This window comes from Pogonomyrmex barbatus, unplaced genomic scaffold, assembly GCF_055798465.1.
Source record: "Pogonomyrmex barbatus isolate J1 unplaced genomic scaffold, ASM5579846v1 scaffold17, whole genome shotgun sequence".
Lineage (NCBI taxonomy): Eukaryota > Metazoa > Arthropoda > Insecta > Hymenoptera > Formicidae > Pogonomyrmex > Pogonomyrmex barbatus.
The window spans coordinates 4,849,204-4,862,759 of NW_028297113.1; the positions used below are offsets into that span (position 1 = coordinate 4,849,204).

Sequence of the window (13,556 nt, forward strand, 5' to 3'; positions counted from 1 at the left end):
TAATTTACGGCCCCGCATCGCGCATCGCATCGCATCGCATCGTTTCGTCCCGTTTCATTTCGTCTCGTCTCGCGTTGCAACGCTGCGTAACGTTAACGGCATCGAATGAAATAGCGCCCCGAAGTCTACGAGCGAATCGTATATCAGCGCAATTAAGAGCGACTTCTCGTGCACGAGCTGGCGAAATAAGGAGCGCAGGGGCCAACAACAGCGAATACGACGAGTTTGCCGCTTTTATTTTCCGACGCGAACACGGATAGGTGGACGAAGCGGATGGAATTACGATCGCGAGTCTTGGAGGATCATTGAATAGCCGTCGGTGATCTCGTTAGATTTTTGCAAGCGCGAAGCGATCACCGTAGACAATCGCAGCGTACTGGGTACTGTTTCAGATCAAATTTCAAAACTCAATCGTGAAATATAATTAGAAGTGTAATTTAATTGTCGCTAAATAAGTTAAATCGGGGAGAGATTTTTTTCCACCAATCTGGTAATCTCGCCAATGCTCAAAACTAATTTTCTCTATAAATTTAAATTTATTAATATACAAACAGCAACATAAAAAATAGAAAAAACTATTGAAAAAACTATTGAATTTTTTAAAACTCTTCTGGAAAGCAAAGAGTTGATATGTGACGTGAGATCTAAAGGGTATGTATATCGTATATCGCACACAACATTTTAAAAAGTACGCAATATTCTCCTAATCCTGAATATTACAGATAATGGCAAAATCCACCGGCATAGAAACGGACAACACGCGCCAATCAACCCTCAAAGAATCTGATACATCGTAGTCACGTATGCCATCACCGTAATGACACATCGCGGCTCGTGCGTGAAATTAAACGCCGATTACACGCTCGCTCGCATCCCGTCTCCTTTTCGTTTACTCCTTTTTCTCCGTTTGCCCGTTGAACGTTTCCACATCAACGACTCAATCGCGCGGTTCTCGGGCCACGCGGGGAGGATGTTTTTACGCAATCGGTGCGCTATTATCGAATATCTTCCTGCCCGCTGTCCATCTTTCTCGTTATAACGATCGCGCCCGGACGCTCGCTCATGTCGTATCATGGCGGATCGCGCGACGTATCCGCAGATACGTGCTCAGGTAAGATACCTGAAGCCACAGCCTGTCTACCTACGGTAATCACCTGCCGCCCGGCTGGGTAAGACAAAAATCCACCAATCGCCATCAATCACGGAGAATTAGAGAAAACGGCTCGCGGTAACAGCGCACCGTGTGCATATACGCGCGTCTCTTCCGTCTCTCTTTCTCCCTCCTGGGTTCCCTCCCCTCTTTCGTATGCACGTATAATTTTTCTCGTCGCGGAGCCGCACCGCACGTCCATTTTCTGCCTCTCGGATAGCATCGTGACCGGCTTCGCCGCAGGGATTTCCCTCTTATCGCCGTTAAACGCGATACCCTACGACCGGGACAAAACATCGGAATCTCATTTGAAACTCGTTATAGCCGCGCCATGCGATTACCGTACGTACCGAGACTGCGATCGGAAACATTGGCCGAGGTGTGAAATACAATCGCACATTCAAAACTGCAAGAAGATGAAAAAAAAAAAAAAAAAAAACGAATTTATTGTATTCTAGCGTAATCCTCGAAGCAGAAGATAATATAGAAAGGAAAAATATCTAAAGATCAGCTATAAATTACAATATTATTACAATAAATACAATAAATTACAATATTATTAAGTGGTATCAAAAGCAAAAAAATTTTTTTAAATTTGTTCCAAGAGAAAAGAAAAATTTTTGCCTTTCAATATCAAATACTATAACAATTTAAAAGTATTTATCGATCCACACAATCGTTGCACTTAATAGAAGTTTCAATCAGAGGTTCATCGAGAAAGATGTCATGTAATAACGTCATAAGCGAACACGCGGAGATAAAGAGAAAGATGAAGAGAGAGTAATCGCGGCAGTAATCGCGTAATTAGGTTTTCACTGCTGCAGGTAAATGATTCCGGAGTTGCGGGGATCTAGTTTCAGACGATTCCGATCGATAAGATCGGACCTAATGGGCAAATAACGGCGAGTGCATATCGGTTAAATAGTCGCGAACCGGTATTCGCGCCGGCTCGTCGCTAACACGATAATACATTCGTATCGTAATAAGAGTACGAGTGGACGATAATAGTATAACATCTCCCGGGTTTATTAGTATCCGCAGATAGCTTGAAAGCCAGTGCCGCGTTCACCGTATTGATGACTTCAAAATAGCGCGGCAGTAAAATCGCCGAACGATACGTTGTAAAGCCCTAACGCGAATTCTTTTACCGCCGTGCCGGATATATTCGTATTAAATCTTTCTTAAATCCTCCTTTCTTAAATCTCTTCAGGATAAATTAATACCCGTACACATTAATCGATTATCAATTCGATTCAATGATTTCTAACGAGATGAAATGTCATACAGCCGTTTTCTTTTATGATCGCATATCTTCCTAAACGATTGAGAGAGTTGAGTGCCATTGTACATGAACTATACGATCCGAGTTAGTTAGAATTAGCGAAGTTGCCATTTAATTCTTTAATCATGATCTTTGATTCATATCAAATATTCATGTAAATAATATCGCAGATCCCATTAAATAAATTAAAAGTATCTCATCTTGTATCTTCTGAAGACTGTCATTTTATAAAATTACAAAAAAATTCAATAAAATTTTAATAAAATTTAATAAAAATTTAAAAAAATTACCTTTCTCATCTTTCACACTCGATAGTCAATTAGAATTTAGCACTAATAAAGTGACCGACTTAGTCACCGAAGAGGCCGCATCTCAGCAGTTGCACGTCACTGCGACATAAATTGAGTGTTCGATGCAGTGGATCATTTTTAACGTCGAACGGGCTTTCACGGAACGTTAAATGACGAATATGCAGCGTGTCAAGTGTTTGAGACGACAGGACAATTTCAAGCGAGATAATCGCGTCAGACGCAATCTCCATAACCGCGCTCGCTATCGTTGATTACTGACGCGCCGTCATTTAGCAATATTTTAGAAATGCCTGTTAAGACGAGATAATAGGCATGCGCGCGCATGCACGCGCGAACGCACGCGAATTGCCTTTACGTGTCTTGGCAGCTATAAATATGCAATTATGCGTTTTCGTCGATAATTCATGACTCCCGCCTCTCCCGTCATAATGTCGCGCTTTGTTAGATAAAAATGTAATTTGCATATAAAAGTTACGTGTCGCTAAAACAGTCAAGACTTTAGAGAATAAAATAGTCATAGTCAAATGATTCCCGGACGTCTATTTATGCCTATGCATAAACTACATGAAGATAAGAATGCAAACTGATAGCGCGCCGGTGAAAGAGGTCATAAAAAAATCGTCATAACTTTTTGTCTTAAAACATTTTGTTCCTAGCGTGAAAAGTCACGCTTTCTAGTAGTAATTCTACCTCATCTTATATAAAACGTCTTGTATCGAAATCTCAAAGTCTCGAGAAATTACTTTTCTAAATCGAGACGCAAAGTGGCTTTTCCGTCTGTCACACTCGTAGTTGTTATTTCATAATGCGGCGTGTCGATGAATACAATACGAAAGAAATAAGAGCAACGGTCAACAACGGCAATCTCTCGTGCCTCGAACGCAACACGCGATGAAAAACGAACGGGGTGATGGGAAGCAATAATTCATTGGCGAAAATCATCTTTCACCTCTCGCTCGTTAATGCCCTAACGAGGGGAATTAAATGTATCCAGCGATTAGGCGGCGGCGATCTCGTCGTAGAAATCGGTTCACCTGCGAGCGTGGGAACCGTTGCTGGCGGCCTTGCGGAACCACCGCGAGGCACACCACGGCTTTATATAAAAAACGCTAATGATATCTGATTGCTCCCTATTCATGATGATACCCGGCTTTTGCACGCCCGTCGTGCAGACTCGCGCCTCGCCTCCGGCTCCGTATAGCACGGCGACTTTATCTGGGCCGCTTATCATCGCGCCGTTCGTCCCGCGACCGCCGGTGGAGTCTCGTCAAACGTTTCTAAGTCCGCGACCAGTCTCATTAAGACGCCTCGCTCGCAACAAATGTCAGAGCGCTATCGTAGCTCGGCTAGTGACAGCGACCGCTCGTTAGTCTCTTTCCACGCGCTCCTCGATCACTCGATAATTTAACGCGTTACGTCATTTAGCGAGCGTCACACTCGGCGCGGATCTACCGGACGCGGAATCGGGAATTTTAGCCCGAAAGATAATTACCGCGAATTCTCTGGCGAGTTCTCTGTCGAAAAAATTGCCCTCGGCATAGGATGGCTCGATCCGCGACGCAGCCGTAGATTCTATCGCGCTGCCTATCATGCTCATTGTTAACATTCGGGCGAAAGTATCGACGAGGCGAGTTTCGCGCGACGCCCTTGGAATAATTTCGGTAAGTGTCTTCAAAGGAGTGCGCGAACGCGCGTGGCGCGATCCCATCTCTGAGACAGTAACAATCGTGCGTCATATACAACAGGCAATTTGAGATAGCCTGTAAATTTTTCGATAAGATACCGTTGTTGGACAAGCCTTGATACCTGACATTTCTGATGTTGCAAGTAAGTGCAAAACATTTACAGACTTATCAAAATAATTCGATAGAAAAATATTTGCTCTTTGCTTTATATAAAGTTATAGGATTATAGATTATAAATGACGGATTACGATAACAAGGAACACATTCTAATTTAGAAATATTTGTATGTCCATAAGTAGTTTGGTATCTGAACATATCTAAATAACACTTGGCCCTAAAACATCGGTAAAACTCCACGATCAGGAGTTATCACGCGCTTCCGAGTGCAACACCTTCGCGGGCATCCAGGAATAAAAAAACTGATCGTGCGAATTGAAATGCCGGGCGGGTAGCTTCTCGCTCGTGTCGGCGGTGGGCATCTACTCCCGCGGCCGAGTTCGTGACGCTGGGAGGCAGCGGATTTGCGGCAACAACAGGAGGTCCGCCGTAGGTAAAACAATGGTCGCGAGCACCCTGACAGGCCGATCGAAGGAACGGAAAGGGAGGGAGCGAACCGCTGGCCGAAGCCTCTTGTGGGAGGAAACTGGCAAACTCATTCCCAGCCCGAGAGAGCCTCGACATTTCCCGTCATGAAGGTACCCCCGTCTATTTATCCTTCCGAAACGCCTAGATCGAGATATTCCAGAAACGGGGAAAGGGACAGTGGCGGCGGGAGAAGGATCGATGAGAACGGCGGATAGTTCGGCCCAGTGAGTGATATTCCGATTTGCGCAAGAGCGTCGGTCCTCGCTGCGACTGGGCGATCAGAAGAGCGTCAATTTATCCCGACCCGCGTCGCGTAATTAGAGATTGATCGAAATTGAGAAATATATATCAGCGCGTCGGGCTCGTCATCGAGCTAATTAATCAACTTTGAGTCATCGATTAAGTTGTGTCCGGCGATATCTGTATTAAATCATCATAAATTGCAGATGGTCTCTTTAAACTAGAAATTTCTCTTTATCGTAATTTCGAGATAAACAAAAAATTCAAATTAACGTGAATATTTTGATATAAAAAAAAAAACGCGAATCTCTATTACCTCTTACATTTAATTCAATAGAATTAAATTTATTTATAAGATTAAATCAAGATTCACGTGCACATGTACGATATAATTTCAGCAATATTTGCTAAATAAGAATATTTTTATATTGAAACCAAGGATATTCTCAGAATATTCCAAAATATTTCATTTTACGTTTAGCAGGCTTGTTAGAACGATAGTTTGTTAAACGATTTTATGTCTAAATTGCAAGCTATTTTGTATACTTTTTTCCCTCTTCGCGAATATATCACATAAACTGTTATTACTGGATATCTCGTCCCGATCGAGATTTAATATTATTTAAACGAGTAACTATGTGAATATTATAAAAGTTATAACTTACAGAACTGTAAAAAATTTTGATTTATATGACAGTGAAGAGACATTGTCCTTCCAATGTATTATTCAAATATACGCTCGACGAGAAGATTAACGTATTATTTCAACAATAACAGGTTTAGTTTCACAAAAAATTGCGAAAAGTGAACCTAAATCTAAACACTAATGGTTTATTTTTTACAAATAACGCGGACTAGAACGCTCTAATTTGCTCCACGCACGGCACGGAAAAAGTGAGCTCGTTTGATGATATCCCACTAAAATATACCGAGTCTCTCCTGGCCGTTAATGCGATAATTTGTTAGGCATTAGCGAGACATCGCACAAGCTACACTTTAGCGATACGGATGGGTCCGCTTAAAAACGGGCGAGCCCAATAACGAGAGAACGATGACTCGCGTAGGAAAGCAGAGGTCAAAAGCGGAACGGTACCGGCGACCGGTACATGACGACCAGACGCGAATCTCCCCCGTAGTTCCCATCCAACGTGAATTCGTTATTCACTCCTAGGTACGAATCCTCCGCTCCGGACGCGAGCGCAGACGCCGGCCTATCGCGCTGCCTCCACGAGCGTTTAACCTTAATGACGCGTCTTTAACGACGTACAACGGTTAGCCGTGCGATGCCGAAGCGGAGAGCCGTTCTACGCTCATGGCGTCGGGTGCACCGTTTCCCACGAACCTGTCTAAGGGATCGCTTCGTGGCGGGCCGCGATCTCTTAATTGTTACTTCGGCGGACATCGTACATGCTCCTCGCGCCGGATCGAAGGCGATGCGCCAGCACGAAAACGAGATTAACCATATCACCGCCCGACGATGCGTCAGCGAGTCCCAGCGAGGATGACGAGTATCAGAGAAAGGCTTAACTTGAAAGAAATAAGTATTATATGGGAACGACGATTATTAGTAATGCGGTTTCAAAGAAGTATCAAACTTTCCTGCGAACTGAGATGACGCATTCTTCACAACTATCATCACGGAGAAATTTTATATCAAATTAGTAGTAGTTAATTTCGTATATATATTGCATTTGTGTGAATACATATCGAATACAACAACTTTCAAACCAGTTAAAAATAAAAAATCAATTTAGTATCTATTTATTTTATAAATATAATTTAATATTATAAAAAGTGACAAAACATTTAAAAATAGAAGAGCAAGAGAGATGCATTCTTAAAGGTGCCATTATACTTGAGATAAATACAATAAGTTGCGCTATTCCGTCATCTCTATCATTGTTGATCGAGATAGTCTTACAAAATCGCAAGCTTTGTTCTTACAATCTCTGGCATCAATCTAACAAGATTTTATCATAAATCAGGATAAAACTTCATGCAAATGATCACGAAGTCTCGATTGTGTCTTGTGACGTGTATCGTACCAATTGATCATATTTATTTTTAATATTTTTATCACTCGGTGGAGGATCAATACTCTGCTCGGACCAAAAAACAATGGAGTCGTCGTCGTCGTCGTCGTCGTCGTCGTCGTCGTCGTCGTCGTCGTCGTGTATGCATCAACAATAACGTTACGGTAATCTCACGGGCGGCCGGTTCATTTCGTCCTTTGCAAATGCCGCGAGTTGCAGCGGCGGATCGTCCACCGATTGGTCGGGTATTCCCTGTTTTTTTACAACGCGACCGATGCAAAACGAGCGCGGTCGGGCCAGGACGGACGCGGATTGGCCGGTCGGCCGCCTCGACTTTTCCGATTAGAAATCAACACCGTAGTGGATGCCCCTCTACTTAGGAGGAGCCTGCTGAAGTAGGTCATCCTATCTTGCCTTGGACTAGCGGTAAAATAGCCTCTCTCCTCTGCCCGGGTGGGGGTGGTGTGGAGGGGCCTCTCTTCGCTTCCTCCGGTGACTCCTTTATTACCACGGCCTCTCCCGACGCGATTCTCCGGGTGTTTTTTCATAGAAAAAAACGGAATGGCAAATGGAGGCTGTACCGATTTGATTAAAACGAAGAATGAGAAAATAATGTTACTTCAATACGACGAGTAATCTCCGTCGGGAGATTTTTAATTACCGTACATTTTAGAGTTAGGTCCCAGAACTCGAATGAATTTCACTTCAAGTAATGATTTACGTAGTGCCTAATCAGACAGGGTAATTTGTTGTGGAAAGAAACCACCATTCCTGGTGGCCACCATCGCGTGAGCAACCGCGTTGTCACTAATGTTACGAGTTTCAATATTTCTTAATATCTTAATGAGAAAGCGCATTACTGCGCCATTTGATGCTCACACCGCCGATACGAAATTGTATGTATGTATGTATATATTGATCGCGTGCTCGCGCGCTATCATGTCACCGCGTTTCTAAAGAAACGGGGTGTATTTACTATAGGTATTTACTATCAGGGTGTATCTTCTTCGCGATGTCCGACGATAGTCTCGAGATCGAATGGCAGCCTCGTGTCTCAGGGACAGCGTGAGTATACGTTTTGCGTAAGAATATTAATCATGTAATATTTCTTAAGTTTTCTCAACTGAGCACATTTAATTATATATAATTACTCGAGATAAGTTCATCTAAAAAGGACTGATTGTTTATCTATTTTCTGTGATATTTAATGTAAGGCCGTGTCGAGGATCTCATGAATTCTCTTTAAAGGTTAACCTCGCGATCCGACGATAAGGATTTGTCCTGGACGCAATCGTAGAGACAAGTCACTAACATTCCACGGAACTTCCCGATCTTCGTTACGCCCGCCGATAAAAGTTGCATTTTGCGACTGTCGCAACGTCCCGTTAAACCGGCATTCCAACCTGTCTAGAGACGTGCGCATCGCATTATCGTACGACCTTCACGTGGATTGTAATGTTAATTTCCTCGGCCATCGGTCGACGGCGAACGAATCGATAAACTTGCACGCTCTTGCGTCGAACGTATCTCAGACATACATAGCGATCCTATCATCTTCTAATCGAATAATGTTTTTATCGTTTCTTCGCAAATGTGTAATTGTTGAAGCATAAAATCAAATTTACAAATGTCTAGTCTGGTCGAAATGAAACGATATAATTCAACAATAGCGTTACTAAATCGATCTTAAAAACTCTCGCAGATTTCGCAGATTTCGCAGATTTAACGAAATTATGTTCCGCTTGCAGGCCCGACAACATCCGGCTGCGTGTGATATTCTGTCATCGCCGTACGTAAAGACACCGATCAAAGGAGTGTTTCTCACATTGAAGTGATTGCCGAGATAGAATCACTACCTCGCGGCGATAATTATGCCGCTTCCACGGACGAAGGGACACGACGACCGAGAAACGGATGCAGAGGCCCATCGCCAAGACAAGATGCCAATTCGCGACGGTACGCGACGGTCCAGCTACCAGAATAGCCGCCGCATGATGAATAGAACAAGAAACCGCGATTAGCCGGGAAGAGAATGGCGTGAGGGATAGGGGCGAACGCGTCATTACCGAAGAAACACCTAGGATGACTTATGGGAGAGCCCGGAACTGAAGAGGCTCGGAGCAAGAAGTCGCGGGGGGAGCGGTCTCAGTTCACGCGATGCATAATTTCTCAACGCGAGGGTTGCATCTTCAGTAAAAAAAAAAAAATCCCGCTCAAAATAACCATATATTAGATTAACGTTAGGTAACACAGAGTTAACGTAGGAAAAAGGCAAAGTTAAAGCCTATGGGAAAATTTATCCTATTATTTTCTTTAAATTAATTTAATTTAACTAAGTAAAATAATTTAATTAAATAAAAATAAATTAAAGAGAAAAATAAATTAATTTAATTAAATAAAAAATTATGTTTTGTGTTTTGAAAATAATTCAATAGATAAGTTAATATCTAAATAAATCATTTTTTTTCTGTATAATCTAAAACAATGTTTCATAACTTGATATAATGAGCGGGTGGTCCATCCGTAAAATCACATGTTATCGCCATTGTATTGTTTTATGCTTCGTCTCTCGAATGCAGAATACCACGGACGCACGAAGCTCCAAGTAATTCGCGTCTCGAATTAATTATGTCGCTAATGAGCCGCGCGTGAAATTGCGTCACGGCATAATCGCTGGTCGAATGCGTGACGCGTTCGCCACCTTTAACGAGCATGCTTAATCGGTACGTTTGCGGGGAATTCGCGGGCGTGAAGAGACGAAGGGGCGGCGATAAATCACGCTTGAAACGACCTTTGCGGATTCGCGCATTGGCACGCACGTTTCGACGTATTTAGAGATCGCTACAAATGCCGCGGGAGTCAGTAAGAATCGTATTCGAGGAATGATCGAGAAATTGGCCATCGTTGTCATCCGCGAGAAAGAGTAGACTCGATGAAATAGATCGGTAGCTCGTCGCAATGGAAATTTATGGCACGCATGCAAACTCATTAGAATTAATCAATACGATATAATGTTAGTCAATCAGATTATAATTTTAACGATCGTGATTATGATTATACATTTATCATATCGACCATCGAAAAAAATTCCAAGAGAATTTAATACACAAAAGTATGAACAACAAAAATGCAACTCGATAGTTAAGTGCAGGATTAAGTGCAGATTTTCTTCCATTATTTCAAACACAATTTTCATATGTATTCATTCCCATATTAAAATATCGAGATATTGAGTAGCGCACAAATGCCGTATAAATTTAACGAGTCTGCGGTGGCCGCGTTGCACGCGAGTACGATATCTTCTTGCGCACTAATAAGAAGCCGACCGACTAATATTACACGTGTACACCGTAATACACCGAGGCGGATGAAGAAGAGATGGAGGAGGAGGAGCAGGAGACCGCCCGGCGCAAGAAGACCGCATATTTACGACATTGTGTCGCGGGGTGGAGAAACATATTATTATTCCGTTATTAATCAAGCTTTCTTGCATCGCGGTCTGTCAGCCGGTAGCGTGAGATGCTTCTTCTTGCGTGGCACCCAGAGCAAATATCGCGGCGAGTTATCGACGCAAGAATATGATGCATGGGGCGCCATGCAGCGTCAACTCCGCTTTTTGCGGAGTACACCGTGGCTAATGCTCGCGAGCCCGATTACACATTGCTGTGCGTGCGTGCGTGAGTGCGTGTCTCATCCCGCACACGCGCGAAATTGAAACTTTTTTTCTGAGCGTATGACAAAAGTGACGTAGTAGCAAAACGATCCGCCGCAAATTGATTCAAGCTTTCTAAAATCGAGATCCTCTCGACAGGATTGTTGTTAATTTCATAATCAATAAAATTTAGAAAAAGATTTTTACACACGCGCGCGCACACACACACACACACACACACACACACACACGCACGCACGCACGCACGCACGCACGCACGCACGCACGCACGATTTTAGCAACATATAAAAAGAATACTAACATAAGAATTATTTTAGTAATATCGCGTAGCGTAGCATGCGTTCAGAATATTTTCATCGATAATAAGATAGATAATGCAGACAGGTTACAAGTTGGGTAATAAAACGAATTAATCATCGACGGGTGAACGTCAGTATTTTGAATAAGGGGTTAACCCTTTGGGCGATACGCATCGCATCGAACATACCATCGGTTCGGTTGATTTATAAATTATAAGAAGCATATACCGCATGAAAAATATACAAAGTACCACTTATCAATTTGTCATATTCGCGAAATGTTTCTTGAATCCGTACGGCAAACATGAAAAGACATATGAAACAATTATATTTTTATAATTAAACAAATATTCCTGTTGTTACACTATAAATACTGTATAGGAAAACACTTATTCGACATCTTTGGTCAGCGCCTAATCTTTTGCGAAGAAAACAAAACAGTGTTAACGTTAACGGCGAACAGGAAAAATCCCGTACGTTGACAAAGATAGAGGAGGCAGTAGCAAAGGCGTATCGATAAGAATGGCAAGCATAGAGAACACTATATCAATGTAATTGACGTAAAGCCCTGGCGTCTCACGATGACCTTTCACCGTAAGCCACCTTTCTACCGTTATCGTCGTCTGTAGTCCCCATGGTGCGAGACTACTTTTCCAGAAATCGTTGATAGACGTCTCAAATAAAATACGAAACGCGCGATGGGAAGACGGGCTCCTTCGTGATCGATCTTATGTTGGAAAATTTAAAGAGGAGGGACTCGCGCGGTGATACGATCTCGTGGCGATGGAGAATCGATAAAAATTGATGGCTATAATAACTCCACAAGTGCCAAGATAAAGGTTCACGAAAGATTGAATAAAAAAAAAAAAAAAAAAAGAACAGAAGAAAGATCTTTAATTAATTTCATATAACTTTAAATAAAAATCACATTTATCCATACAAGTGAAATATGTAAAAATTAAATTAACGAAAGATAATTATAAAGTATTCAAGTATTAAAAATCATATTTAAGATAATTATAGTATTTATAGACGAATAAAAAGATTAAAAGAAGAAGAATATTTTCGAAATTCTTCAGGTTTTATTTTTATTTCGTTTTATCGGAAGATTAATAATAAAAATATGCTGCTTTTTAATATTGAAATCTTCTATTTTACAATCGAGCTTGGATGTATTTAGATTCTTTTGACGTTTCAAATGAAATGCGTGTGAATATAGTCAAAGGGATTTAAACGAAAAATGAAATACTGAGATAATGATCAAGTAGCCTCGCGTATGCTAATGCATCATTACGAAATCGTACAAGCGCCACACACGTTAGTTACACATTCGCCAGTAGTCAGCCTTCATCGCATGTCAGCCGCGTGCCGCTTCGCGTTTGCGATGCAGTAGTCGCTAGTCTATAGGCTGACTGTTTTTGCCAGTCAGACCGGTTTTTATTCCAGCTTCGCGTAATGTATTCAAGCGCGACCCGCCTTTCGCATCCGTGCATAGTGCCCCTCGTCACGTAATTTTTAGTGCCGATTACGGAACAATGTTGCGGCGTGCGCGCGTGCGCGCATGCGCGCACGCGCGCGCCTTATACGTGCGCCTCGAAAATAATCGGACACCCGGTGCGCTTCGAGATTCAAGGGATCTCGCAGATTTTATGGTCTACGAATGACGGTTGACAGCCATCGTCATTAGAGCTTCATTGCCGCCGTTGCGAAACGGCAGTCGCATGTACATGTATAATTGGCGTCCCGCCGGGTACCGGTACGAAATTTTATACGCGCGTATTGCCATTTACGGCGAGTGCTCACGACTCCACATGAATTTCTCACAAAATTCTGCGAGAAACCGAGCCGGAAATTTAGATCTATCTCGTTCTCGTACTCGACAACTTAAAATCTGCTCCCGATAGAGCATCGATATTAATATATGTCATTTGCTCCTAGGAAAAATGACTTTTGTTTTTTAAGTTAAATTATTTTCTTGTTTCAAATGCGTTTAGAAAAAAAAAAAGAGAGATCTAATTCTCCTCTTCCATTAAAATAATTATCATTTTAATTTTACGAAGATACCGTGATTGGAAATAAGACGTGAGATGAATCATCGGGAACACCTTGACACATATATATATATATATATATATATATATATATATATATATATATATATATTCTTCTGTAGTCCGTGACACAGCTATGTTTAAAATAACAAGCGGTTAACAATGAGCACGCAAGTTGTTTCTTCTCTCCGGCGACTATTCAAGCGCGTCAAATCAATCTCTCGTGTCCGCCGGTGGGCATTCGCGA

General features: G+C 42.2%; 1 protein-coding gene and 1 long non-coding RNA gene across 4 annotated transcripts in view; one reads left to right on the forward strand and one right to left on the reverse strand.

Annotated features, from left to right (window-relative positions):
• LOC105427815 (uncharacterized) overlaps window positions 1-13,556 on the reverse strand; it is a 306,009-nt gene that overhangs the window by 106,719 nt on the left and 185,734 nt on the right. The gene's annotated exons all lie outside the window — the stretch shown is intronic.
• LOC105427814 (uncharacterized) lies at window positions 49-9,771 on the forward strand. 3 transcript variants are annotated; one of them, XR_016138719.1, is made up of 3 exons: window positions 49-4,570; window positions 4,725-5,123; window positions 9,035-9,771. It is a non-coding gene; the product is annotated as an uncharacterized LOC105427814 (long non-coding RNA). The 3 variants fall into 3 exon arrangements; XR_016138720.1 differs by having other exon boundaries at window positions 4,728-5,123; XR_016138718.1 differs by lacking the exon at window positions 49-4,570 and having other exon boundaries at window positions 4,577-5,123.